At 35.7% G+C, this 25234-nt stretch overlaps 1 protein-coding gene and 2 non-coding genes across 7 annotated transcripts in view; 1 reads left to right on the top strand and 2 right to left on the bottom strand.

Moving 5' to 3' along the window:
• Positions 1 to 25234, bottom strand: part of Nadk1b (NAD kinase 1b) — a 137915-nt gene that overhangs the window by 13137 nt on the left and 99544 nt on the right. The window contains exon 1 of one of the 5 annotated variants that reach the window (XM_067771411.1): positions 21690 to 21908. The exons of the other annotated variants lie outside the window; for them this stretch is intronic. The gene's annotated coding sequence lies outside the window, so the exon portion shown is untranslated. Of the gene's footprint in view, positions 1 to 21689; positions 21909 to 25234 lie in introns of those variants that run through there. 5 annotated transcript variants of the gene reach the window in all.
• Positions 1738 to 1810, bottom strand: TRNAK-CUU (transfer RNA lysine (anticodon CUU)). The gene has a single exon. It is a non-coding gene; the product is annotated as a tRNA-Lys (tRNA).
• TRNAD-GUC (transfer RNA aspartic acid (anticodon GUC)) lies at positions 6126 to 6197 on the top strand. Its single transcript has one exon. It is a non-coding gene; the product is annotated as a tRNA-Asp (tRNA).

Raw genomic sequence — 25234 nt, 5'->3', positions numbered from 1 at the left:
AAAAATCAGTTAGATTGATTAGGAATCTGTAAATTTTACAGAATTTTGTCAACTTAAGAGCGAAAATTTCTCTTCTGTTGAAATGACTAAACTAATTTGTTCGCTTGACAAAGAACTCGGTCGAATTAACCATAATTCGATCAATTTCACCGAATCTCCGTTAAGTCAAGAACAACAGAACCGATTTGTTGATTTTACTAGCACTATTTCTTTCAATGTATGCTGCTATAATAACGAATAAGGATTGGTGTACCATATTATAACCTATTATAAGTTTAATTGCACATATAATATTACTTGGACTTATAATAAGACACCATCTGACTTCAAATTCCTTTATTCATATTCATAATAACCAATTTCTCATGAAAATATTCATTTGCCAGACATCGTTTGGAGTCGGTGTAAAACACATACCAAAAACTTTAGAGAGGTTCTCAGACAGTGTGGAATGTAGAGTAATCTTTCATGGGTTCTTTAAAAGGACAAAAAGTAGATTTCCTTATTGAAAATAGTTTTATCGGCGTTATTTTGCAAATAAAAACCATTTTCCTCAAAAATATTACGAAAACTTGTAGACTATAGTGGAGTTTTATTTATGATGTATCCCTTTTAAATTAAAACACAGATAGCATCTGCTAACTTTTTTTTCAACGGTTTTATTTAGTAGCTTGACTCTGTGTAGCGGTCGGCCGTTGTGAATGAATTTTGTAATTAAAATTTAAGTCAGTCACTTCCCGATAAGCTACAAGTTTGAAACTTGGAATATAGCTCAGAACCCGATGGCAATGCAATAATAAGAAAAAAACTCCGATAGGTGGCGCGTGGATCGAAATATTTCAAAAAATCGTATTTGTGGTCCGGTTTGGCTCCTATTTGGAACACGTAATACATACATGAATAGAAAACGACCTATGGAAAAAATCGCCGCTAGGTGGCGCAGGCATCGAGATATACAAAAAACTCTTATTTGTGCTCCGATTAGGCTCATATTTGGAACTCATTTACATACATGAATAGAAAGTGACATATGAAAAATCACCGCCAGGTGGCGCAAGGATCGAGATATTAAAAAAATCGTATTTGTGGTCCGATTTGGCTCATATTTGGAAAACGGAATACATACAGAAATAAAAAACGCTTTATGAAAAAAAAAATGTATTGAGGACTTAGATTTTAACAAATTGTCAGGAAAGACTCCTTGTAATAATGAGTCACTAAATGAACTAAATGGATTGAGAAATAATAGGCTATTAAATAAAGACTAAAAACTTAAAAATAAAATAATTAAAAAAAAAAATTTTGTTAAACGGGTTTATTGAAAACAATACTTACATTAAGTAATAATAATACCAAAAGCTAGAAAATAATTAGGTAGGTGCTAGGTACTAGTCATCACAACACACTCATCACCAATCTAGGGCGTTGATTAGAGAATTATAAAAGCGTTGGACGCGTGCACCACCAAATCAACAATATTAATAATAAATACGTGCTCGGCAATTCTGAAAGACTTTTAACAATACTTTGCTTTGGTCGATGGATTAAGAAAAATATATAGAAAATTGGTAGGATTATGCTAATTATTATAATTATCAATAGATTAACACCTTTGGTAAATACTTCATTTTAATGAAAATGTTTATTGCCAAACTCTGAAGCCCTTTTTAAAATCAATTTTTGCGCACATGTTACGTAAATTTAAAATAAGCTTAAATTATAAAAAACAAAAAATTGCGCCCAACGTGGGGCTCGAACCCACGACCCTGAGATTAAGAGTCTCATGCTCTACCGACTGAGCTAGCCGGGCAACTGCTAGCAGTGCTTGTAGTTTTCAAACACATTTGAAAAGACCATTCAATTAAAAAAAATATGTATGTAGCAGCGATATAAATAATAGAGAAGTATTGTTTGTTTCTCTCTTGAAATATTATTTATTTTAAGACAAAAAAAAGTTAATAGGTACAAAAAAAAATTAAAACAAGTAAGGACGGGACTGTCCTCGGCTGTGCCGAAGACTTCATACCTTTCATGAATGGGGCTGAACAATAATCTTATCCCGTTCGTAATCTCCAAATAATCGGATGTATAAGATAAGAGATATATAGTGAACAGATGTACATACCTAAACGATTTTTAAGATAAATATAAAATAAACAAGTAAGGAAGGGTGTAGCCGAACATTACATACTCAGGTGAGAGCTATGGAGACAAAATAAGGGAAAATCACTGTGTAGGAAAATTAACCTAGGGTAACCCTGGAAAGTGTTTGTATGACATGTGTATCAAATGGAAGGTAATAAAGAGTATTTTAAGAGGGAGTGGGCCACAGTTCTATAGGTGGACGCCATTTAGGGATATCGCCATAAAGGTGGACCAGGGCTGACTCTAGAATTTGTGTGTACGATATGGGTATCAAATGAAAGGTGTTAATGAGTATTTTAAAAGGGAGTGGGCCTTAGTTCTATAGGCAGACGCCTTTTCGAGATATCGCCATAAAGGTGAACCAGGGGCGACTCTAGAATTTGTTTGTACGATATGGGTATCAAATGAAAGGTGTTAATGAGTATTTTAAAAGCGCGTGCACTTAGAGAAAAACGCCGTTCTAAAATCCAGCACCACCGGACTCAATTCAAGCTTTTCATGTTGTTACTTTTTTGTGCTTGAAAAACGAACGACGTGTTCTCAAAACAACAACCTTGTTCTTGAACTTACAACCATGTTCTTGAAAAGATAACGGCTGTTCATAAAGTAAGAACAATGCTTAAATTAAGTTCAAGAAAAAAGAAACTGTATAATTCGTGTGCACTAAAATATTAAATACAACATTTGACACACACTACGAAGCAGTTGTAGTGGCACAGCGGCTACGATGTTGCGGTTGCGATCGTGTGACGCAAGTTCGATCACCGTCAAACTCTGAAATTTTCTAAAACAATTTTTGTATACTCTATTTTTTTAACTCTTATTTTTCGTTCAGTTCCACTCATATATGCACAGCTAATTCTCAAACTTGTTATGAAATGTTTTAAGTATATATTCAGATTGCATCGATAAAAAGAAAAATTTCTCAATAAGAGAAAGACATGAAAAAATGCATGTTATGCGTTTTTTCATCTTTTGGTCTTTTTTTGTAATTAATAAAAAATATTAATAACAAAAAAGTTATTAATAAAAATAAACAATTAAATGGGTACTAATTGGGAAAATTACCTTCCCAAACCACCCCCCCCCCCCCCCCCTACCGTCCACCAAACATCAAGAACAACCCTTTCTTGAATTAAGACCGAAAAATGTTAAATCGACCCCAAATCTTTCTCGAAGCGTGAGAACGAAAATTCTTAAATCAAGCCCAAGTAGTGCTTGAAATGAGCACTGAAGGTTCACACATCAATACCAAAGTGGTCATAAAATACGAACGGTGTGTGGAAAAACTATTCTTAAAACAAGCCCATCGGTCATGAGTTAAGAAAAAACGTACTTAACAGATTTTGTCAACGAATGTTCTTAATTTTGAACTTGTTTCGTTCGTTTTAGAACGATTTTTTCTCTGAGTGTGGGCCTTAGTTCTATAGGTGGACGCCTTTTCGAGATATCGCCATAAAGATGGGCCAGGTGTGACTCTAGAATGCGTTTGTACGATATGGGTATCAAATGAAAGGTGTTAATGAGTATTTTAAGAGGGAGTGGACCTTTCTGGACCAGGGGTGACTCTAGACTTTGTTTGTACGATATGGGTATCAAATGAAAGGTGTTAATGAGTATTTTTAAAAAGGAGTGGGCCTTCGTTCTATAGGTGTTCGCCTTTTCGAAATATCGCCATAAAGGTGGACCAGGGGTGTTTCTAGAATTTATTGGTACGATATGGGAATCAAATGAAAGGTGTTAATGAGTATTTTAAAAGCGCGTGAGCCTTAGTTCTATAGGTGAAAGCCTTTTCGAGACATCGCCATAAAGGTGGACCAGGGGTGACTCTAGAATTTGTTTGTACGATATGGGAATCAAATGAAAGGTGTTAATGAGTATTTTAAAATCGCGTGGGCCTTAGGTCTATAGGTGGACGCCTTTTCGAGATATCGCCATAAAGGTGGACCAGGGGTGACTCTATAATGTGTTTGTACGATATTGGTATCAAATTAAAGGTATTAATGAGGGTTTTAAAAGGGAGTGGTGGTAGTTGTATATGTGAAGGCGTTTTCGAGATATCGATCAAAATGTGGACCAGGGTGACCCAGAACATCATCTGCCGGGACCGCTAATTTATTTATATATGTAATACTACGAACAGTATTCCTGCCATGATACCAAGGGCTTTTGATTTCGCCCTGCAGAACTTTTTCATTTTCTTCTACTTATTTTACAATTTTTTTTTCTAAAGTTATATTTTGCGTCAATAAACCAATCCAATTACCATGTTTCATCCCTTTTTTCCTATTTGGTATAGAATTATGGCATTTTTTTAATTTTTCGTAATTTTCGAAATCGAAAAAGTGGGCGTGGTCAAAGTCGTATTTCGGCCATTTTTTACACCAATACAAAGTGAGTTCAGATAAGTGCGTGAACTGAGTTTAGTAAAGATATATCGATTTTTGATCAAGTTATCGTGTTAACGGCCGAGCGGAAGGACAGACGGTCGACTGTGTATAAAAACTAGGCGTGGCTTCAACCGATTCCGTCCTTTTTCACAGAAAACAGATATCGCCCTAGAATCTAAACCCCTACAAAATTTCACAAGGATTGGCAAATTTTCGTTCGACTTATGGCATTAAAAGTATCCTAGACAAATTAAATGAAAAAGGGCGCAGCCGCGCCCATTTTGAAAGTTTCTTTTATTTTTGTATTTTGTTGCACCATATCATTACTGGAGTTGAATGTTGACATAATTTACTTAAATACTGTAAAGATATTAAATTTTTTGTTATAATTTGACTTAAAAAAAATTTTTTTTTTAATTGGGCGTGGACGTTCTCCGATTTTACTAATTTTTATTAAGCATACATATAGTAATAGGAGTAACGTTCCTGCCAAATATCATCATGATATCTTCAACGACTGCCAAATTACAGCTTGAAAAACTTTTAAATTACCTTGTTTTAAAAGTGGGCGGTGTCACGCCCACTGTCCAACATTTCACTAGTTTTCTATTCTGCGTCATAAGACCTACCAAGTTTCATAGCTTTATCCGTCTTTGGTAATGAATTATCGCACTTTTTGTGTTTTTCGAAATTTTCGATATCGAAAAAGTGGGCGTGCTTATAGTCCGAATTCATTCATTTTAAATAGCGATCTGAGATAAGTGCCCAGGAACCTACATACCAAATTTCATCAAGATACCTCAAAATTTACTCAAGTTATCGTGTTAACGGACAGACGGACGGACGGACATGGCTCAATCAAATTATTTTTTCGATACTGATGATTTTGATATATGGAAGTCTATATCTATCTCGCTTCCTTTATACCTGTATAACCAACCGTTATCCAATCAAAGTTATTATACTCTGTGAGCTCTGCTCAACTGAGTATAAAAATAGCAACAAACCCCCTTATCTGAACGATCGGTTGTATGAGAAATATATTATATATAGCTCCGATCGAAAATATTTTTACAGGAAATCTTCTTGATATATCAGAATATATATCACCGAGTTTCACGTTTATACTTTCTAAATTGCGGCAGGAATGACCAAAATCGTCTTATCTGAACGATCGGTTGTATGGGAGATATATGTTATTGTGGTCCGATCCTACCGGATCCGACAAATGTCTAATATAATACAAAAATACATCCTTGTGCCAAATTTCATTGAGATATCTCAAAATTTGAGGGACTAGTTTGCGTTCAAACAGACAGACGGACGAACGTTACAAACATCGGACCAAAGTTAATATACCATTTCATGTTCATGGAAGGTATAAAAAGAGTGAGTAAAAAACTAATGTTTCAAACAATTAAAATTTGATGTCTAAAAATATGAGTAAATGCTTATGTGCTAATATTTATAGAAATAAAAAAAAGTTATAAAACGAGATTGAATTAAAGATTAACTTACAATAACTAAAAATGTATGATTAACTTAAAAAGATATGTTTGTATTTCGCTTTTAGCAGCATGAGTCACAACATCCTCGATAGTATAGTGGTTAGTATCCCCGCCTGTCACGCGGGAGACCGGGGTTCAATTCCCCGTCGGGGAGACGATGGAGTTTTTTAATAAAAATATTTTATAAACATAAAGATATTTACTTTCTTATATTTCGGCCTTTTTGTTAATATAGTCAAGTTATGTCTGAGCTCTAGGCCAATATATACATATGTTATATAAAAGACAACAAATGTGTTTTAAACCATGTATATATATGTATTTGTCGAAAGAGATATACATATTACCGATATTTCGACTTCAATCTAAAGTCATCTTCAGGAACAGACATACCTTGAACATAAAGATATTTGAAATTCTTCCAACAGAATCACTCAGCAAGGGGTGTTAGAGGCATTGGTTCCGCATTGCAATTGAAAAGATTGTACAAGCAGGACATACATTATGTATGTCGGGGTTGATCCTGGATGGGTAAGAGTTTAACCTGTTACAGTATCCAGATTGAAGCTGTGCTAGAGTTGACGCGCCTCTTCCTGGGGAAATTACTTTCATCTACTGCTAGTTTAGGGTATTTGACTTTCAGAACGTGGTTCGCCGGCAACTCCTGGCATAGAGGTCCGATGCGCTTTGGTGGATATCTCTGAGGACCTCTTTCTGCTCTTTTTGTACATACGGCTGGGTTTTCTGGTACCGTATTTCCTCATAACGCTTGTGGATATGACTTCAAAAGTCCAATTCTTTAAATATTCCACCCACTTCATCCGCCTGTGTTTGTCCCCAAGCTGCCTGCTGCGTTGGTTTATGTCTCTTATTTGGGGGTCGTTATGATGTCCTGTTTTATAAGGTCACGCTCTCTCGCTAAGATAGTGTCCTCCATTGGAAAGTATGACCGGATTTCTGGGACTCTTCCAGCTTGAATAAAATGAACAGATGTGGATTCAATTACCTTGCTCCTTGAGGGGTAACATCCCCTCAAACATTCTCGGAGCGCTCATGATTGAGGAATCCGATCTGAGTCTGAAATATGTGGAAAATATGAGCCCCAGAAATATGAACACATACGAGTTTTTTGTGACTCAGATATGCTACGTTCATGGGTTTTTTCCGAATATATTCCTTCTTATTTCCCAACAAATACTGAGGACATGCTTCCTCATTTTTAGGTTAGGTTAGGTAGAAGAGACTGTCCGAGGGCATCCCTAATTAGGTTGTACACGTGACGGGATCGTTTAGGATCCCATTTTGGCCCGGTTTCATTGGATGTCCGACACCCCGGTGTTTGTAGCATCTTTCGTCGGCTTGGCGTTGAATGTGTTCTTTTAGAATTACCTTGCATGTGGCCAGGAGCATACCTAAGCGTTCTTGACCGGGAAGAATCTGCCTGGTTGCACCTTTCCTAGCGAGTTCAGCTGCAATGCAGATTCCCTCGATGCCCCTATGTCCAGGGGCCCATGTGAGGTGTACATGGTTCTGTTGGGCCTTCCCTTGAAGAGATAGGCGACAGTTTAGTGTTACTTCAGAATTGAACGAGTAGGAGCCAAGGGATTTTATAGCAGCCTGGCTGTCGCTAAAAATAAAGATTTCTTTGCCGACATTGTGTGTGCCTATCCTAACTGCGACTGCCATGATAGCTGAAACTTTTGCCTGGAATACGCTACACTGGTCGGGTAGTCGGAAGGAGAGCTGGAGGTCAAGGTCTCTTGAGTATACTCCACCTCCAATGCTCCCATTTAGCTTAGAGCCGTCCGTGTATATGGAAATACTGCCGTCAACAGCAAGGCACCTATCCGACTCCGTCCAGTCATCCCCACTGGGAATGTTTATCTGAAAGTTGGTTTCCGCAATTGTTGTTGAGGCACAGCGATCCGTGCTGGGAGGAAGAAAACTGTATTGGTTTAGTATACTAGAATGTCCTGTGGTCTTGTTGTTCCAGCAGGACAACTCCCTTAAGCGCAGGGCTGACGTTGCCGCCGCTCGTTAACCAGCTAGGTCCAATGGCAGGATGTCCCATGTTTAATGCCATGCTTCCGAAATCCGCCCTGATCTATCCAATGTAATCCCTTACATCAAGCACGTAAATGACTCCGAAAAGATTCATATAAAAAGCAAATTATGAGTTGTTTATAAGCCTATTAGTAGTCATATCGGACTCTTATTTAGGCTCATATAATGTATGAAATTAAGCTCATATCGTTCGACCATCTCAAGAAGGGAAATACATTCATTCCGCACCCATAAATGAGCACGTAATGAGCGTAAACGATCCAAATTAGGACTCCCTTCTGATTCTCGGAATGTTTGCTGGGATTGCATCGATTTAAGATCGCAACAAATTCAATTTCATATTCCGAGAGCTGATATTGTTCAGGTGTCCAAACAAAGTTACCAACAAATTGTATACAAAAAACAAAAGATTATTTCCATACAAATAAAAACAATAGTTAATGAAATTCGATAAATATATTTCATAATAAACTTAAAAAAACAAAAACCATTTAACAACAGATAAAAAATTCAATAAAATGATTGACTCTTTGTGCTCAGGGGAAGTTGGTAAAATTTTGTATCTGGTTTTTAACGTCATTCGATTATTAAACACACGCCCGTTAATTAATAACGTTTTGTAGGTAAAGTTATACATATCTAAATTATTTATTTGTTATACTCGAAAATTACTGTTTTTTTTTTGCTACATGCAAAATTGAACATTTACCGTATGAATTGATGTGTGTACAACAATTATTTATGCAAAAACACACAAAAAAACTTGTTTAAACGCACTTTGAACAATCACGATTAGCGAATTGTAGCGTTTCGAATATAGCGATCCGAAGGTGTGGAAAACACAAAGTACTTATACCATGAATAAATATTTGCAATTTACATAGGTGACAATAAAAAAATTAAAACAAGTAATATTAGTAAGGGTCGTAGGCTAGTTAGACCTAATTATGTTTGGTGCAAATAAACGCTTTATTTCACCTTCTTGCCCAACGTTTCGCTGAATATTCCAGCATCATCAGGGGCTACACTATTTATTTTTCATAAAAGATAACAAACATTATTGTATATGTATAAACATTCATAACATTTAACATGTAGAACAACCAATTTGACTTACAATAACAATAAACAGTATGAACACTTAAAGATTAATCATCCGTACCACCTTGCGTGGTAGTTTTGTCAATACTAAAATTATTACTTAAACATAACATGTATGCAGCGCCTATGCAGTCGTAGTCTTCTTTTTTGTTGATCGTCTTTTCTCTATTTCTCAATATGTGCAAGCTTTCCAATCTGTATCTGGTCAATTCTCTTTTTTCCTTATCAATAATTTTGGTGTTGTTAAAATCAGCTGTATGGCCACTGCTTATTATGTGTTGGGAGAGCGCAGTGCTTGGCTTTTGTTTTTTCACGTCTGCTTTGTGTTCGGCTATTCGTATACCAAGCTCTCGTTTTGTAGTTCCGATATAAATCTTATCACAGTTTTCGTTCTCTTTTCCATTGCATTCTATTTTGTATATCACATTGTTTTGTTGTAGCTTGTCTATTGGATCTTTTGTTCTTGTGTAAATTTTGGATAATGTGTTGTTGGATTTGTAGGCTAAGGTGATGTTTTGTTCTTTTAGTATGTTGTGGTCTATTGTACTAAGCTTTGGGATATATGTGACGCTGTAATATTTCTTTACTTCTGTTGTTGCATTTTGTGGTTTATTGTGGGGGTTGCTATTTTTCATGATTTCCTGGTTTATTAGTTCATGTATCAAGTGGTCGGGGTAATTATTATTTTTCAAGATTGTGTGTATTTTTTCTATATTAGTTTCATGGAATTTTTCGTGGCTAATCGTTATTATTTTTCGTATCAGATTCTTCGCTGTATTGATTTTATACTTTCTTGGTTGGGAGGATAAAAAATTAATCAGGCGACGAAACGTATACGGTTGTAAAAAAAGAACAAGTAAGAGTGTCTAAGTTCGGATGTAACCGAACATTATATGTATACTCAGCGTGAGTTTCAATTGTACAGTTCATTTCAGATAAATTACTTTTTCCAACTTTGTCAGGAGAGATATATTTTTTGAGCCTCTAGAAATGTTGTGTAATGCTTTATCGGATTAGGGGCGTGGCACTGCCCCTTAAAAATAAAAATGTCTCCCAATTTCCTCTTACAATAAACTTGGTAAATGAAATATCATTGATATAAAACTATTTTTCGCTAAGGTATAGCTTATTACATCCGCCTACAACCTTCTTAAAAGTCTTTTATATAAATGTGGGCGTGATCCTTAGCCGATCTCGTTTTTTTATTCTTGAATCATTCTTTATATTAAAGGCATCCTCTCTGTCGAGAGGAGAGATCTTTTCCCTGATGATTTAGGACCTTGTAGCGATGAGCACGGCGAAAGGTTCCATCAGGACATTGCGGCTAGTGAAAAGCGCTTTAAAGGACAAAACATTACGCATATGCTTGGCGAATACTGTTGGTCTAGTTGTCGTGATACTGACACAAATGCTTACAAACTCAAAAATAAAAGGCCTAAATTTCTTTAAAAGCATTGAAATTTTTAATGTAACAATTTTAATTTTAATATAATAAAATTAATAAAAAGTTCGTTTTTTTAATCAGCTGAAACCGTTACAAAAAAAAACCGATAAATATTAAAAAAAAATCAGGAAAATCTGAGAATTGATAAAAATCAATACTTTTTTTTTAATTTGACGTGATACAGACATTTCCACGTTCCTGCCTGCAAAAATTCAGCCCGATTGGATCACGGAAAAAGGGTTAAAAATCGAACAAAGTCTTTCACACAGGCGGACAAACGGACACTACGAGCTTTATACTTTATACATAAAAAAAATTCTGACGTGTACATGAAAATCGCCGATACACGTGTATTTTTATTTTTTCTCCCCTTTCCGAAAAAGTATATTTATTTCATAGGACAGAGCTAAAGCTCGTTTTTGTAACGCAGTGTTATCTAACATTCCAGCATCAACGCAGATCAAAATTTGAATTTTTGTTTACTTTCCAGTAATTCTGGGATTAGTTTGTTTTAATCTATCGAAATTGATTTGGTTGTTGTTGGGAGCCAGCCGGAGCCAAAGTGATGTTTTTGGGAGCCATACGAAGCCAAAAGAGCCAGCACGTGGGCACTGTTGATCTTAAATGTGGTAAGCAATTGCACTTTCGAATAAAAGATCACAGATGTACTCACAGCAAAAAAGTGTTCCTGAGTTGAGCTGTTATCAACTGGTATATGTCGCAATAAACTGCTATAAAAGTGCCGCTGATCTCAGCTCACTGCGACATCTAGTGCTACTTAGTCGCAATATATATAGCAGGCTCATTGGTTTATATTATTGCAGCTAGTTATTCCTGTGTTGGGGGCTGTTTTTGTGGATTTGGTTCTGTGATTGCTATTATTATTAACGCGGTTGCGAACGAGACACCGATGCCGTCGAAGTCAGGCATTCATGATATCTTCGAAGTTGGCGCGGGGATTTATTGTGATGCATTAGTCGCTCTAACAAAATCAGAAATTCATAAACATTTGGCAACTCCATCACTTGATAAACCAAAATTTTCTGAGACTTGTTTATCTAAAAAAGGTTATAATTTAGGGAATCGGAGAACGTTTTGGTCGTAGCTCGATGAATTCTCACAACAAAAAGTATTTGAGAACGCAGGAAGTTAAAAAAACTCATTTTTTAATGTTTCAACATTGTTCAACTCACAATTGCTCATTCAGTTAAAAGCAAACCAAACAACAAGAAATTATCAATCAAACGCGCGATTACAAAATGATGGAATAATTTGCCAAAGGTCATAATTTATTATTTATACGGTTATTATGCCTGTTTGTCAAATAAATAAATACTGCTTGCTGTTATAAAGTGATTTATAATAAAAACCAAACAAATGTTTTATCATAAAAAATTCACCAATGTAAACAAATGCAAAGTAGTAATTAAATGGCAAAAAAGAGGCTTGAATTGAGCTGATTCGACACAGGTGGCACAGGCTGCCGGGAGACATAAGTAGCAACTTCCCACTGCTTCAGCTCAGCTGGTAAATATGCGGCAAGTCGTAAAAGACAAGTACTTCATTGGTTCCGCATTTTGTAGCAGCGGGTGGTCTCAGCGCACGTCAGAGTAGCAACTCAAATTTGAGTTTTATTTTTGTATCCCCAACAGTGTACTTACGCAGTCAACTCAATCGAAGTTTTTTTCTTCACTTAGTTCAACTTACATATAACTATACAACTAGCTGAGCACCAAAAGTAATCAATAGCCGTGTTTTTTAACACGCAAATATCCGTTTACGCTTAAACTTTATATGGACTGCTAAGCGACAAACTTTAAATACACCTCTGAAATTGCTGCGCATAGATTTTGTCCTACTAAATTTCAATACGCATTACACTCAGATGTAACTGAAATATGTGTCTTTGGTTCACCCTCTACACTAATTCTATGTATTCTATATGTGTCCACAATTCATCGCAACTGGTTCAGCTATATGTTATACCCTATGGCCATCAGAGCGTTGTTTCTCCACTTTTCGGTACACCCTGTTGCTGTAGCTAGTTGTTTAAACACAGCCGCTAGATGGGTCTCCTAAGCATTACCTAAGCGAGGATGTGCGTTTTTTCACGCGGAAACGAAACGTATACGGTTGTAAAAAAAAAACAAGTAAGAACGGAACTGTCTTCGGCTGTGCCGAAGACTTCATACCTTTCATGAATGGGGCTGAACAATAATCTTATCCCGTTCGTAATCTCCGAATAATCGGATGTATAAGATAAGAAATATATAGTGAACAGATCTACACACCTAAACGATTTTTAAGATATATATAAAATAAAAGTCAGGTAGGTACTTTGTGTGAGGATGCAAAGTTTCAGGTTTTTTTGTGGTCTGCGTGTAAAAACTATGACTACGAATCACGTATTTCAACAATATATGACGTAAACGTAACTATTTGATGAAATTTGATGAATATTGAAGTTTCTAGCCGTAAAAAAGGGGCAAAAATTACAGTTTATATGAAGTATATAATATATATACCACCGATCTCTACGATTTTTTCAGACAACAATATATGCGTAAGCATTTAGTGAAATTTGAAGCTTCTAGCTGTTAAAGCGGGGCAGAAATTGCGCAAAGTTTCTTATCTGAACAATCGGTTATATGAGATATATACTATGTATACCACCGGTCTCTATGATTTTTTCAGACAACAATATATGCCATACACGTAAGCATTTGGTGAAATTTGAAGCTTCTAGCTGTTAAAATGGGGCCGAAATCGCAAAAAAATATCTATATATACTATATATACCATCATATCTATATTATATATATCACCGATCTCTATGATTTTTTCAGACAACAATATATGCTATATATGTAAGCATTTAGTGAAATTTGAAGCTTCTAGCTGTTAAAATGGGACAGAAATTGCGCAAAGTTTCTTATCTGAACAATCGGTTGTATGAGATATATACTATGTATACCACCGATCTCAATGATTTTTTCAGACATCAATATATGCTATACACGTAAGCATTTGGTGAAATGGGGCCGAAATCGCAAAAAAAAATATATATACTATATATACCACCATATATATACTATATATACCACCGATCTTTATGATTTTTTCAGACAACAATATATGCTATATGCGTAAGCATTCGTTGAAATTTGAAGCCTCTAGCTCTTAAAATAGGGCAGTAATTACGAAAAGTTTCTTATCTGAACAATCGGTTGTGGGGGATATATACTATATATACGACCGATCTCATCAATTTTTTCAGGCAACAATATGTACAATATACGAAATTATATGGAGAAGTTTGAAGCTTCAATCTGTTAAATTGAGTAAGATATGACAAAAATCCCCTTTTTCTGAAAAATCGGTTGTATGGAGGATATATGCTATAGTGGTCCGATCCGGCCGGTTCCGACAAATGTCTAATCAAACACCCAAATACACCCGCTCACCAAATTTTATCAAGGTATCTCAAAAATTGAGAGACTAGTTTGCATACAAACAGACAGACGGACAGACGGACATGGCTAAATCAACTCAGCTCTTCATCCTGATTATTTCGGTATACTTAATGGTGGGTCTATCTATTTTCCTTTAAGGACTTACAATTTTGGGTTTCGTGACGAAATTAATATACCATTTCATTTTCATGAAAGGTATAAACACGGCTAATATTACCTACAGCGGCCGCCGCACAGTGGCATTTTTGCGTGATTTAGACGCGAAGAAGTAAAACTTTTCATGTAATTTTTTTTTTTTTAGTTGAATGAAGTTTGTTTTTAAAATGTCCACAGTATATAACGGTAATTATCATTTCTTATAATTATTGTTCTTCATTGAATAATCTGCTGTCAAACTGTGAGTTGTTGATGACGCGCTAAGTAGTACAATTTACAGAAGTGAAATCACGCGTTGTTTAAAATTAAATAAAACTTTGTGGTGAAGCAAAAGCAAAAATATTTTTTGGTTATTTAAAATCTACACGAAATTATATTATTTTGCAAGTTTTCAGAAGTTTTTTGGTTTAATATTTTTTACGAAATTATGAGTTTTTTAATGTGTATTATTTTTATGCTGAAAATATATAAAGCCGTGAAAAGAAAAGCCTGCCAAAAGTTTGAACCACGCTGCACCACAACAATTTATGTATTTCTGCTATAATGCAATATTATTACATATAACTCAAATGATTCTTCATCCCCGTAGGACCCCGCTTTGATGTAATGACGATCACAAAGAGGGAGTTGTATGAGGTGTGGGTTGCAGAAAGTGGCCAAAAGCAGAAGGATAAAGACGTTTAAGGCCACGTGTGTACTGTTTTAGGGAGGGAGTAAATAGAGACGAGGATGGTATGATGAATGCTGAAGTAAAGTTCGAACTTTTTTATCAAACTTTGTATGAGATGGATTCACGTGAATTACACCAAAGTTAATTTTCTTGGAAAGTTTGCTTCATGGTTTGAAGAAGATAAGAAATTTAAATATAGGTATTTTCAATTGTGAACAAAAGAACAAGATAAGGCTATAAGAAACTCCCCACCTCCGCCTTCGCCTATCCTCACTGAAGGGGGTAAGGCATGCAAACATATACACTTGGTTTGAATGAAATATATTCATGCAAAATTGACACTGTGCGCCGTGGTGTGATGGTAGCGTGCTCCGCCTATCACATCGAAGATCCTGGGTTCACGCCCTGGGCAAAGCAACATAAAAATTTTAGAAATAAGTTTTTTCAATTAGAAGAAAACTTTTCAAGGCGGAGTCGCCCCTCGGCAACGTTTGGTAAGTACTCCGAGTGTATTTTTGCCATGAACAGCTCTCAGTGAAAACTCATCTGCCTTGCAGATGCCGTTCGGAGTCGGCAGAAAATAAGTAGGTGCCGTCCCACCAATTTGTAGGAAAAATTAAGGAGCATGACGCAAATTGTAAGAGAAGATCGGCCTAAAACCTCTTCGGAGGTTGTCGCGCCTTACTTTTATTATTTTTTTAAATAATTTAATAGTAATAATGATAATAATTTAGGCCGATCTTCTCTTCCAACTTGCGTTGCGCCACTCGGAGTGTTTGCCAAACTAATGACGAGGGGCGACCCCGCTTACAAAATTTCTTCTAAAGTATTTTGATGTTGTTGTAGTTGAGAAAGTTTCAATTTGAAATCATTTTGCAGTTCAATTGTCGAATTTTTATTTGTAGTTCATAAAATGACAATTGTACATCAAGTCTCAGTTAAAACTCAGACATTTACAACTAAAGTTTAAAAACTTACAATAGAAGTTCAGAATTTTTATTTGCAGCTCAGAAAATTACAATTGTAGTTCAGAAGTTTCAGTTGAAATTCAGAAATTAAATTTGAGGTTTAGAAATGTACAATGGAGTTTCAGAATTTCTATTTGTAGTTCAGAAAATTACAATTGTAGTTCAGAAAAATTTAGTTTTAGTTCAGACATTTACAATTGAAGTTTAGAATTTTACAATTGGACTTCAGGATTTCTATTTGCACTTCCGAAAGTTTGATTTGAAGTTCAGAACTTTAATTTGAAGTTCACAAATTTACAATTGAGCTTCAGAGTTTCTATTTATAGCTCAGAAAATCACAATTGTAGTTGAGAACACTTTAGTTCAGAAATTTACAACTGAACAGAAACTTCTGAACTGAACAGGACTTCAGAATGTCTATTTGTTGTTATAAAATGACAGTTATTGTTTCAAATGTTTCAGTGGAAGTGCAGAAATTTACAATTTAAGTTGAGAAAGTTACATCTGAAGTTGAGAATTTTCATTTGTAGTTAAGAAGATGACCATTGTAGTTCAGAAAGCTTCAGTTTAAATTCCGAAATTTGCAATTGAAGTTCGAAATTTCCATTTTTAGTTCAAAAAATTATATTTGTAGTTCCGAAAGTATCAATTGAAGTTCAGAAATTTACAACGGAAGATTTAGTCTAATATGAACTGGTGTAATTTTGATGCAATAAGAGGCCATTGGATCAGATTTATGATGCGGGCTGTAATGTATACAAATCACTGTGACTCAAAAGGCGCGGTCACAGATCGAAAATCACAGGATATTTCAACCCTACTTCATTGCTCCACTGAAATCAACTACAAAAGCCGTTTGAAGCAATTGAGAGCTTTTGCATCAAACTAATGATGTGAGCTGCATTTTGATTTTATATCAAACACTCTTAAATCATATTACCTTATAAAAATCGATGTGGCTCAAAAATCGCGGTCACAGATTAAAATCCACATGATCTTTCCATACTAGACTCCACCACTCAAATCACTTACAAAAAAACCCTTTGAAGCAATTAAGAACCATTGCATTAAACTAATATGCGAGCTGCATTACCCGCTAATATCACTCTTAAATCACATTAACTTAAAAAAATTGCTGTGCGTGTGTAAAAGTTGCAGTGACTTGTGACTTTTCACTGCGACAAAATATTAATAAAATAAAGCGCTGGTGACTGTGATACATATATCAACTCAGACAAAACTGTGACTACAACAAGATGACAATTCAAAATTACGAGCATACATACAAAATCATAAAAGAATGATTGATGAGGCTCAGCTGTCACAGCTAGCCGTTATCCGTGTCCGTTTCGTAGTTTCATTTAAGAGGGTGGAGGTCGGTTCACTGTTAGCAATTACTTTAAATCAAAACATTTAAGTTAAGACATCAAGTACAAGCTTATAGTTTCGCTTTTTCGAATACAATGTAAAAACAATGTGTACGTCATATTTTAAACAAATTTAATCATTAGTCACGTTTGATTCAAAAGCACTGCCAAAGATTACAAAGCGTATATTTTTTGAAACAATGAGTGTGACGAAAATTAAAGTAAACGTAAAACAAACTTAGCTTTCCTTTGTTCAAAAGAATATGCATGAGATAATGGTGTTCAAATATGTCGGATAATTAAGCACAAAGATTTATTTATAAATAATTTATTTATTTAAAAAAACACGCGTTCGAACATTTTTTTTTTATATATGCCAAATGATTTATTAGTGACGTGACCACATCTCTGTCATAATCGATATATTACACGAATATGGCGATTATTCCTGATTTATCAGCTGCGAATTGTGCTGGGTGGTAAGCGTTGGGAGGAAACTTTGAATAAAAATCTCAAGCAATAAATTTATGCGTAATAAAAGGCAGGATCTTTTGTTGTCAAGTGGCAAAATAACTCTCGATTGAATATGTGTAGAACAAGATCATGAACTCACGTGAATAAACTGCTCCATTGTGTTTGGAAGCGTGCGAAAACAAAGGAAGTTTTGTCGAAATACGAAAACAAAGAATCAACCGCCCTCGGCGGGAATTAAGTACACACGCAATAGGTTTTGACCGCAAGATACCGTAACGAAAACAGTAACAAGTCGACAAATGGCGCCAAAAAATCACAGCTCATATAATCAACCAAATTACCTGGCAGTCTTTTGATTCGATAAACGTGAAACGAAACAGTTTCGACAGCGGGCATAATATCAGCGCACTTTAAAAATTCCCAGTATCGATTCGGAACAGCATCTTTTACCAAAAGAGATAATGCAGCAAAAAATTATAACCTAAGATCGTAAGTGGAGTTCGCCGTCGTGAACTAAACTCACATATCTGATTTCTGAGAGAAATCTTTGACCGCAAAAAGCTCTTATCCAATATGTGGAAACACATGTATTTTTATTTTTATTTGGCTCACGATACCCTAAAGCCCCTGGTCGCTTCATGTAAAAAAAGTAATGCAGAAATCTTCATTCAAAGTCGATGCTTTCTACTACGAATACAATCCAACAAACGGTAGCAATTATTGGGTATTAAGCCTTTGAATATTTAAACATTTTCTTATCGTATTTTTATTTGATGGAGTCAGATTAGTGCAGCTTGAGAAAAGTTATGTGAAATGAGAATCGATACCGGCAATAACTGCACGGGATGTCTCCTTAGTCTGAACACCATTTACACAACGAAACGGAAGTTCTCTATGTTAAAGAGCGCAATTAGATGCTAAGGTGGCAGTTTCTGTTATATTGTTCCTCACTAGGGTATCCTGCTTAGCATGACTATTCCTCAAAGACGTTTAAGGAAGCTCCGGACACATAGTTCAGCCGTTTGATACAAAGGAATATGCGCTAGCCCGTAAACGTATCCAGCCATGGTCTGTGGCTTTCCTTAAAAATTCTCCATCAATGAACTCCGTTACAAAAACTGCATTTTCAGACTTCACGGAGAAGGAAAGCACACTTTCCAGTCGCCTTGGCCCGTCCTCAAGTTAAAAGATGAATCAATACAAGGTGGTGATGTATTTAGGACGAGCTTCTCTTCCAGTTTACGTCGTTCTACTTTTTAACTTTTCTTACAAAATGTCGGGATGGGCCTATGTATTTTATGTCGACCCCGAACGGTACCTGCAGGGATATGAACTTTCGCTAAAAAGCTGTTCATAGCAGAAATACAATATCGTTGTTGTTGTGGTAGCGATAAGGACATTCCCCGAAGGCCTTGGGAAGTGTTATCGATGTTGAATGTCCTTTGCCGGAAGCAGATCCGGTACGTTCCGGTAACAAGCCCCATTAAGGTACTAGCCTCACCATCTCGGGAACGATTTGGTATGACCGCATGAAACCCTCTAGGCCATCGCGTCCTCCCACCCCCTAGATCCATGAGGAATTTGGGGTCGCCAGAGCCTCGGCTGTTAAGGAAACAGGATTCGCCATGGGTAGGTGAGGTTGACAATTGGGTTGGAGAAAAGAAATCAATTTGGTATTTTAGTCGCCTCTTACGACAGGCATACCTGCTGCGGGTATATTCTAAGCCCATAACCCGTGGGGGTGCAGAAATACACTCGGAGTATTTGCTGCACCAATGACGAGAAGCGACACCGCCTTTCCTAGGCCTTTAACCCAGGACAATCGGTGTGATAGGCGAGAACCCTAGCAGCACATCATGTCCGCCACTCCTGGCTTAGTTCTGGATATTACAACAGATCAAACTCTTATCCGTAAGTAACACCGACAAAGATGATGGATGCCTTTTTCTTTATTATTCAGCCTTGTTAAGCTAATAATTTCCTTGAAATTCCTTTAAAGGACAATGCTTCAGAGATTCAGCATATTTAACGAAGCGAAGCATTATTTCAACAGAAACATCCCATTGAGTTTTGGCAATAACACGGGGCTGCCTGTATTGAGCTATGTGTGAATAAGGTTTTACTGGCAAAGCTTATTTGGATGCGTCAATACTAGTAGCTCCGCTCCGATTCAGAATAGTTTCACATAGTAATTTTAGGGTTTCTAGATGTCAATTTATTGCTGGCTGACTTGAAAACTAGGAGCGAGAAGTCCAATTGTCTTTTAAATATTTCACTAAAACCTTGTTAAAACAAGTAAGGACGGGACTGTCTTCGGCTGTGCCGAAGACTTCATACCTTTCATGAATGGGGCTGAACAATAATCTTATCCCGTTCGTAATCTCCAAATAACCGGATGTATAAGATAAGAAATATATAGATGTACATACCTAAACGATTTTTAAGATAAATATAAAATAAAAAATCGCAAAAAATCCCCTTATCTGAACGATCGGTTGTATGGGATATATATTATATATAGCTCCGATCGAAATGATTTTTACAGGAAATCTTCTATGATATATTAGAATATATATCACCAAGTTTCACGTTTTTATATTGGAAACTAAGGGAGAAATGACCAAAAATATTTCTATCTGAACGATCGGTTGTATGGGATATATATTATATATAGCTCTGATCGAAATGATTTTTTCACGAAATCTTCTATGATATATTAAGTTTAACGTTCTTATATTGGAAATTAAGGGAGAAATTGCCAAAAATCTTTCTATCTGAATCAGTTGTATGGTATATATACTATATATAGCTCCGATCAAAGTGATTTTTTCAGGATATCTTCTATGATATATTAGAATATATTTCACCGAGTTTCACATTTATACTTTCTAAATTGCGGCAGGAATGACCAAAATCGTCTTATCTGAACGATCGGTTGTATGGGAGATATATGTTATAGTGGTCCGATCCTACCGGATCCGACAAATGTCTAATATAATACAAAAATATATCCTTGTGCCAAATTTCATTGAGATATCTCAAAATTTGAGGGACTAGTATGCGTTCAAACAGACAGACGGACGGACGGACAGACGGACATGGCTATATCAACTCAGTTCGTCGCCCTGATCAATTCGGTATACTTAATGCTGAGTCTATCTTCTATATTTCTCAACGTTACAAACATCGGACCAAAGTTAATATACCATTTCATGTTCATGAAAGGTATAAAAAGGAAGTCCAACGAAGGACAGTTTTTGAAAATATTACTAATACCATCTCAAAGGCTTTTAACTTTGTGCCTCAGCTATTTTGTTTTACTTAAACAAAGTTTACCAAAGCAGTTTAAACTTTTATTGAACAACAAAAATATTAAAAAAAATTATTTCCGTATGTATAGGCCTCGATAGTAAAGTGATTAGCGTTCCCACCTGGCACGTAAACGTCCGCAGTTTATGTTGTTCCCGAAGAACTTAATACCTACTCATAACACAGTACAACAAAATCTAAAATGATATCATGATATTTTTCAGATTACGGACTTCGTACAGATTATTATCGCACTTTGCAGTTCAGCACGTCTGGCAGAGGTACCTCTTACGTGTCCAAGTAGTATTGTTCCTTATACAAATCAAACTCATACTTTGACGCTCAACCATTAGCCCCGCCGAGGTTTGTTTGAAAGAGTGGACGGAGAAAAATATTGGCATTTTGAAGTCTAAGAACTATATCTAATTGGGCCCTCAGTACTATATCTATCAGAGCTAAATATCTTCAGGATTCCGTTCACGTGGTCAAAGCACACTAGACTATCTATTAAATGCCACCATTCGGAATTACACCATGGTTACACTGTTGCAAAATTGCTGTTTTAAAGAGTTATTAAATCTTATAGTAGTTAAAAAGCTCTTCTTAGATGAGACACATACTTGTTGTTTCACTTTCACTAATCCTTTGTGGTGTCATATTGTAATTAAAACAATTCTTGAAGCTACACGTTTTTGCGGACACTTTCACTATTTCTGCGCTTGATTTTTATTAAATGGCCTTAAATTTACTTGTCATTAAACATAATTTTACTTTTTTAGTTTCTTTAAGAAACGCACTACAACTTCCCGTCACGATGGCATCGAAGTACTGATTAAAAATATTTAATTGTTGATTACTTGAAGTCTAAGGAAGTTTATATATACAAAAATGTGCCTATCTATATGTAATATATATACATGCACGTAAAAACAAACAATCAATCTTATATACTTATACGTGTGTCTAGATATGAATAATACTATATAGAATTGTACTAATAAATGGGGCGTTCCATACCAATTCTCTCTAAACCGCTGGACTTCCATATTTCGGTTTCTCTGATATAGGGCACCTTTTTGTACGATTATGTTTCCATAATTTAAAAAAAATCTTTTTAAATTTTTATTTAATTTTATTATTTTATCCTCCGACTAAAGAAATAATAATAATAACTTTTATATCAAATCTGAAAAATAAAATAAAAACTTGACATACATATTAGAGGTTTACGCCGATCACTTTATCGGCTGCGGCGGCGTAGGCTCAATTATATACCGGCGGCGGCGGCGTGGGCGGCGCGCCGGCGTATGCCGGTGTTCTTACTTTAAAAAGCTTGATTTTTCTATTTCAAAAAATTATATTTAGGAAAGATTTTGTTTGTATGTATCTAAGGAAATCAACGTGTTTTCGGAAAGATCCGGGGTTTTTGCCTCAAGATCTCGAAGACCGTTAAAAAATTTTCAGGAGTAGCTCCTTGCGGAGGGATTGTCCCTCGTTCACTTACTCCACAGAGGCTTCGAACCTAACCCCAGTCTTTAGAATTGGTACTGCTGCGTCTACTGGAAAGAAATAGATACATAAAATATTCACAGTTTTGTCTGTATATCTTGTGAAAAGCGTAGTTTCACCTAGGGTTAACTCCCAATAATCGTCGCGAACACAATTTCTTTAAATCATTTGTGGATCCTTGGCAGTCGCGCACAAAGGCAACATACGGTTGCTATTTGTGGTTTATTAATACTCATGACTCTCGTGGCACAGGGCGCCTCCAGTTTTTTCGGCTGTTTTTAAGAGCTACAATTTCCGATGCGCGAACAGTAGCAATCCCGACCACCAGTCGCTGCCACGCCTCCTGACCCTCACATCATATGCCAGCACAGAAGCTAAAGGACTGCGACTTCGAACCCACACCTTCGTCGACGTAACTTTCCTAGAAGCTCTAGCTCCGAAGACTTTCCAACGGATGCTTTTGTCGCGCTATGTTGTCGAGCTACATAAGGGAAACACCTTGAAACGTTAGGGAGTGACTATTCGGCCAAGGATGCCGCCCTCGAAATCATAAGCAGCCTAAGTGGGTGTCATTGCGTAATGGGTGAAAATCGTATAATCCTCGGCGCATCTACATAATTAAAATTTGACAAAGATCCTGGATAAAGTTTTTAAAATGTAGACCAAAGTTTGCAGACGTTTGTGTTCACAACATTGATTTCAATATTCTTCGTTAAATCAAAACGATATTTTAGAATAAAAGTCGACCGATTTTAAGTTGAAAGATGTTAACGGCATCTCTTTTGGGCATTTTGCTTTTTATAACAACTTGAGGACAATTTGAAAACATGTTCGACTTGGGAAATTTTATTTAAATTCATTGTTCATTATTAATTTTTTGAAAAAAGAAAATATGCAAAGTGGCCATATAAATTTATTATATAACCTTTCTTTTAGTGTTTTGTTTTAATAACTTGGAGAATTGGGTGATGTAAAGTCCGGTTTAAGCTGGCATCGAAAACGCCTGCCTTTTGAATAACTTTTTAACAGTTAGAAAGAGTTAAATTTCGCAGTTAGTTTCTTATAACTGGCAGTTATGCGCATCCGTTGATACCACTTTCGACCATATCCGACCAATTTTCGACATGAACAATAAATGGCCTAAACAGTCTTAAACGAGTAGAAAATGTAGTAACGAGCCGGACGTTGCCACCGCGCCGATATTTTTAACATTCGGCAGCGGCGTGCAAAAAACGACCAAAATCGGCGGGGGCGGCGGCGTTTATCGGCGGCGTATATCTCTAATACATATGCGGTATGCGATATGAATATTAATTTTTTAAATTTCCAAATTTTTAGAACTTTTTACATCCTACGATAAGAGGTACAAATAATTTTTTATATTTATTATTTGATTTTTTTTTTATACTTTTTTAATAATTTGATCGTGTTTTTTATCATTTTTCTTGTATAATTTATTTTTAATTATTTTGTATTTGACATGCATCGGTTTTTCCTTATTTTTTCATTATTGATTTCATTAAAATAGCATAAATTTCAGTATTTTATCCATCAACAGAAAACCAAAACAAACAAAAAATATTTTTTAAATCAAAGTTCAAAAGAAGTAATGGTATGGATTTTAAGATTACACCTTCGATGTTAGATATGGAGTTTTTTGTCATTGTTTTTATTAGTATCACTGACAAAAAAATATTTAATTGTTGATTACTTGAGGTATAAGAAAGTTAATATTGTATATAAATGTGCCTATCAGATCGCTATTTAAAATGAACGAAATCGGACTATAACCACGCCCACTTTTTCGATATCGAAAATTTCGAAAAACACAAAAAGTGCGATAATTCATTACCAAAGATGGACAAAGCGATGAAACTTGGTAGGTGAGTTGAACTTATGACGCAGAATAGAAAATTAGTAAAATTTTGAACAATGGGCGTAGCACCGCCCACTTTCAAAAGAAGGTAATTTAAAAGATTTGCAAGCTGTAATTTGGCATTCGTTGAGGATATCATGATGAAATTTGGCAGCAACGTTAATCCTATTACTATATGTATGCTTAATAAAAATTAGCAAAATCGGAGAACGACCACGGCCACTTTTAAAAAAAAAATTTTTTTTAAAGTCAAATTTTAACAAAAATTTTACAGTATATAAGTAAATTATGTCAACATTCAACTCCAGTAATGATATGGTGCACCAAAAAAAAAACAAAAAAGAAAATTTCAAAATGGGCGTGGCTCCGCCCTTTTTCATTTAATTTTTCTAGGATACTTTTAATGCCATAAGTCGAACAAAAATTTACCAATCCTTGTGAATTTGGTAGGGGCTTAGATTCTAGGACGATAACTATTTTCTGTGAAAAAGGGCGGAATCGGTCGAAGCCACGTCCAGTTTTTATACACAGTCGACCGTCTGTCCTTCCGCTCGGCCGTTAACACGATAACTTGAGCAAAAATCCATTACTAAACTCAGTTCACGTACTTATCTGAGCTCACTTTGTATTGGTATAAAAAATGGCCGAAATCCGACTATGACCACGCCCACTTTTTCGATTTCGAAAATTACGAAAAGTGCCATAATTCTATACCAAATACGAAAAAGGTATGAAACATGGTAATTGGATTGGTTTATTGACGCAAAATAAAACTTTAGA

Source organism: Eurosta solidaginis, chromosome 3, assembly GCF_040869045.1.
Source record: "Eurosta solidaginis isolate ZX-2024a chromosome 3, ASM4086904v1, whole genome shotgun sequence".
Lineage (NCBI taxonomy): Eukaryota > Metazoa > Arthropoda > Insecta > Diptera > Tephritidae > Eurosta > Eurosta solidaginis.
The sequence above is the reverse complement of the archived record's forward strand: the minus strand, read 5'-3'. Positions and strand labels throughout refer to the sequence as shown.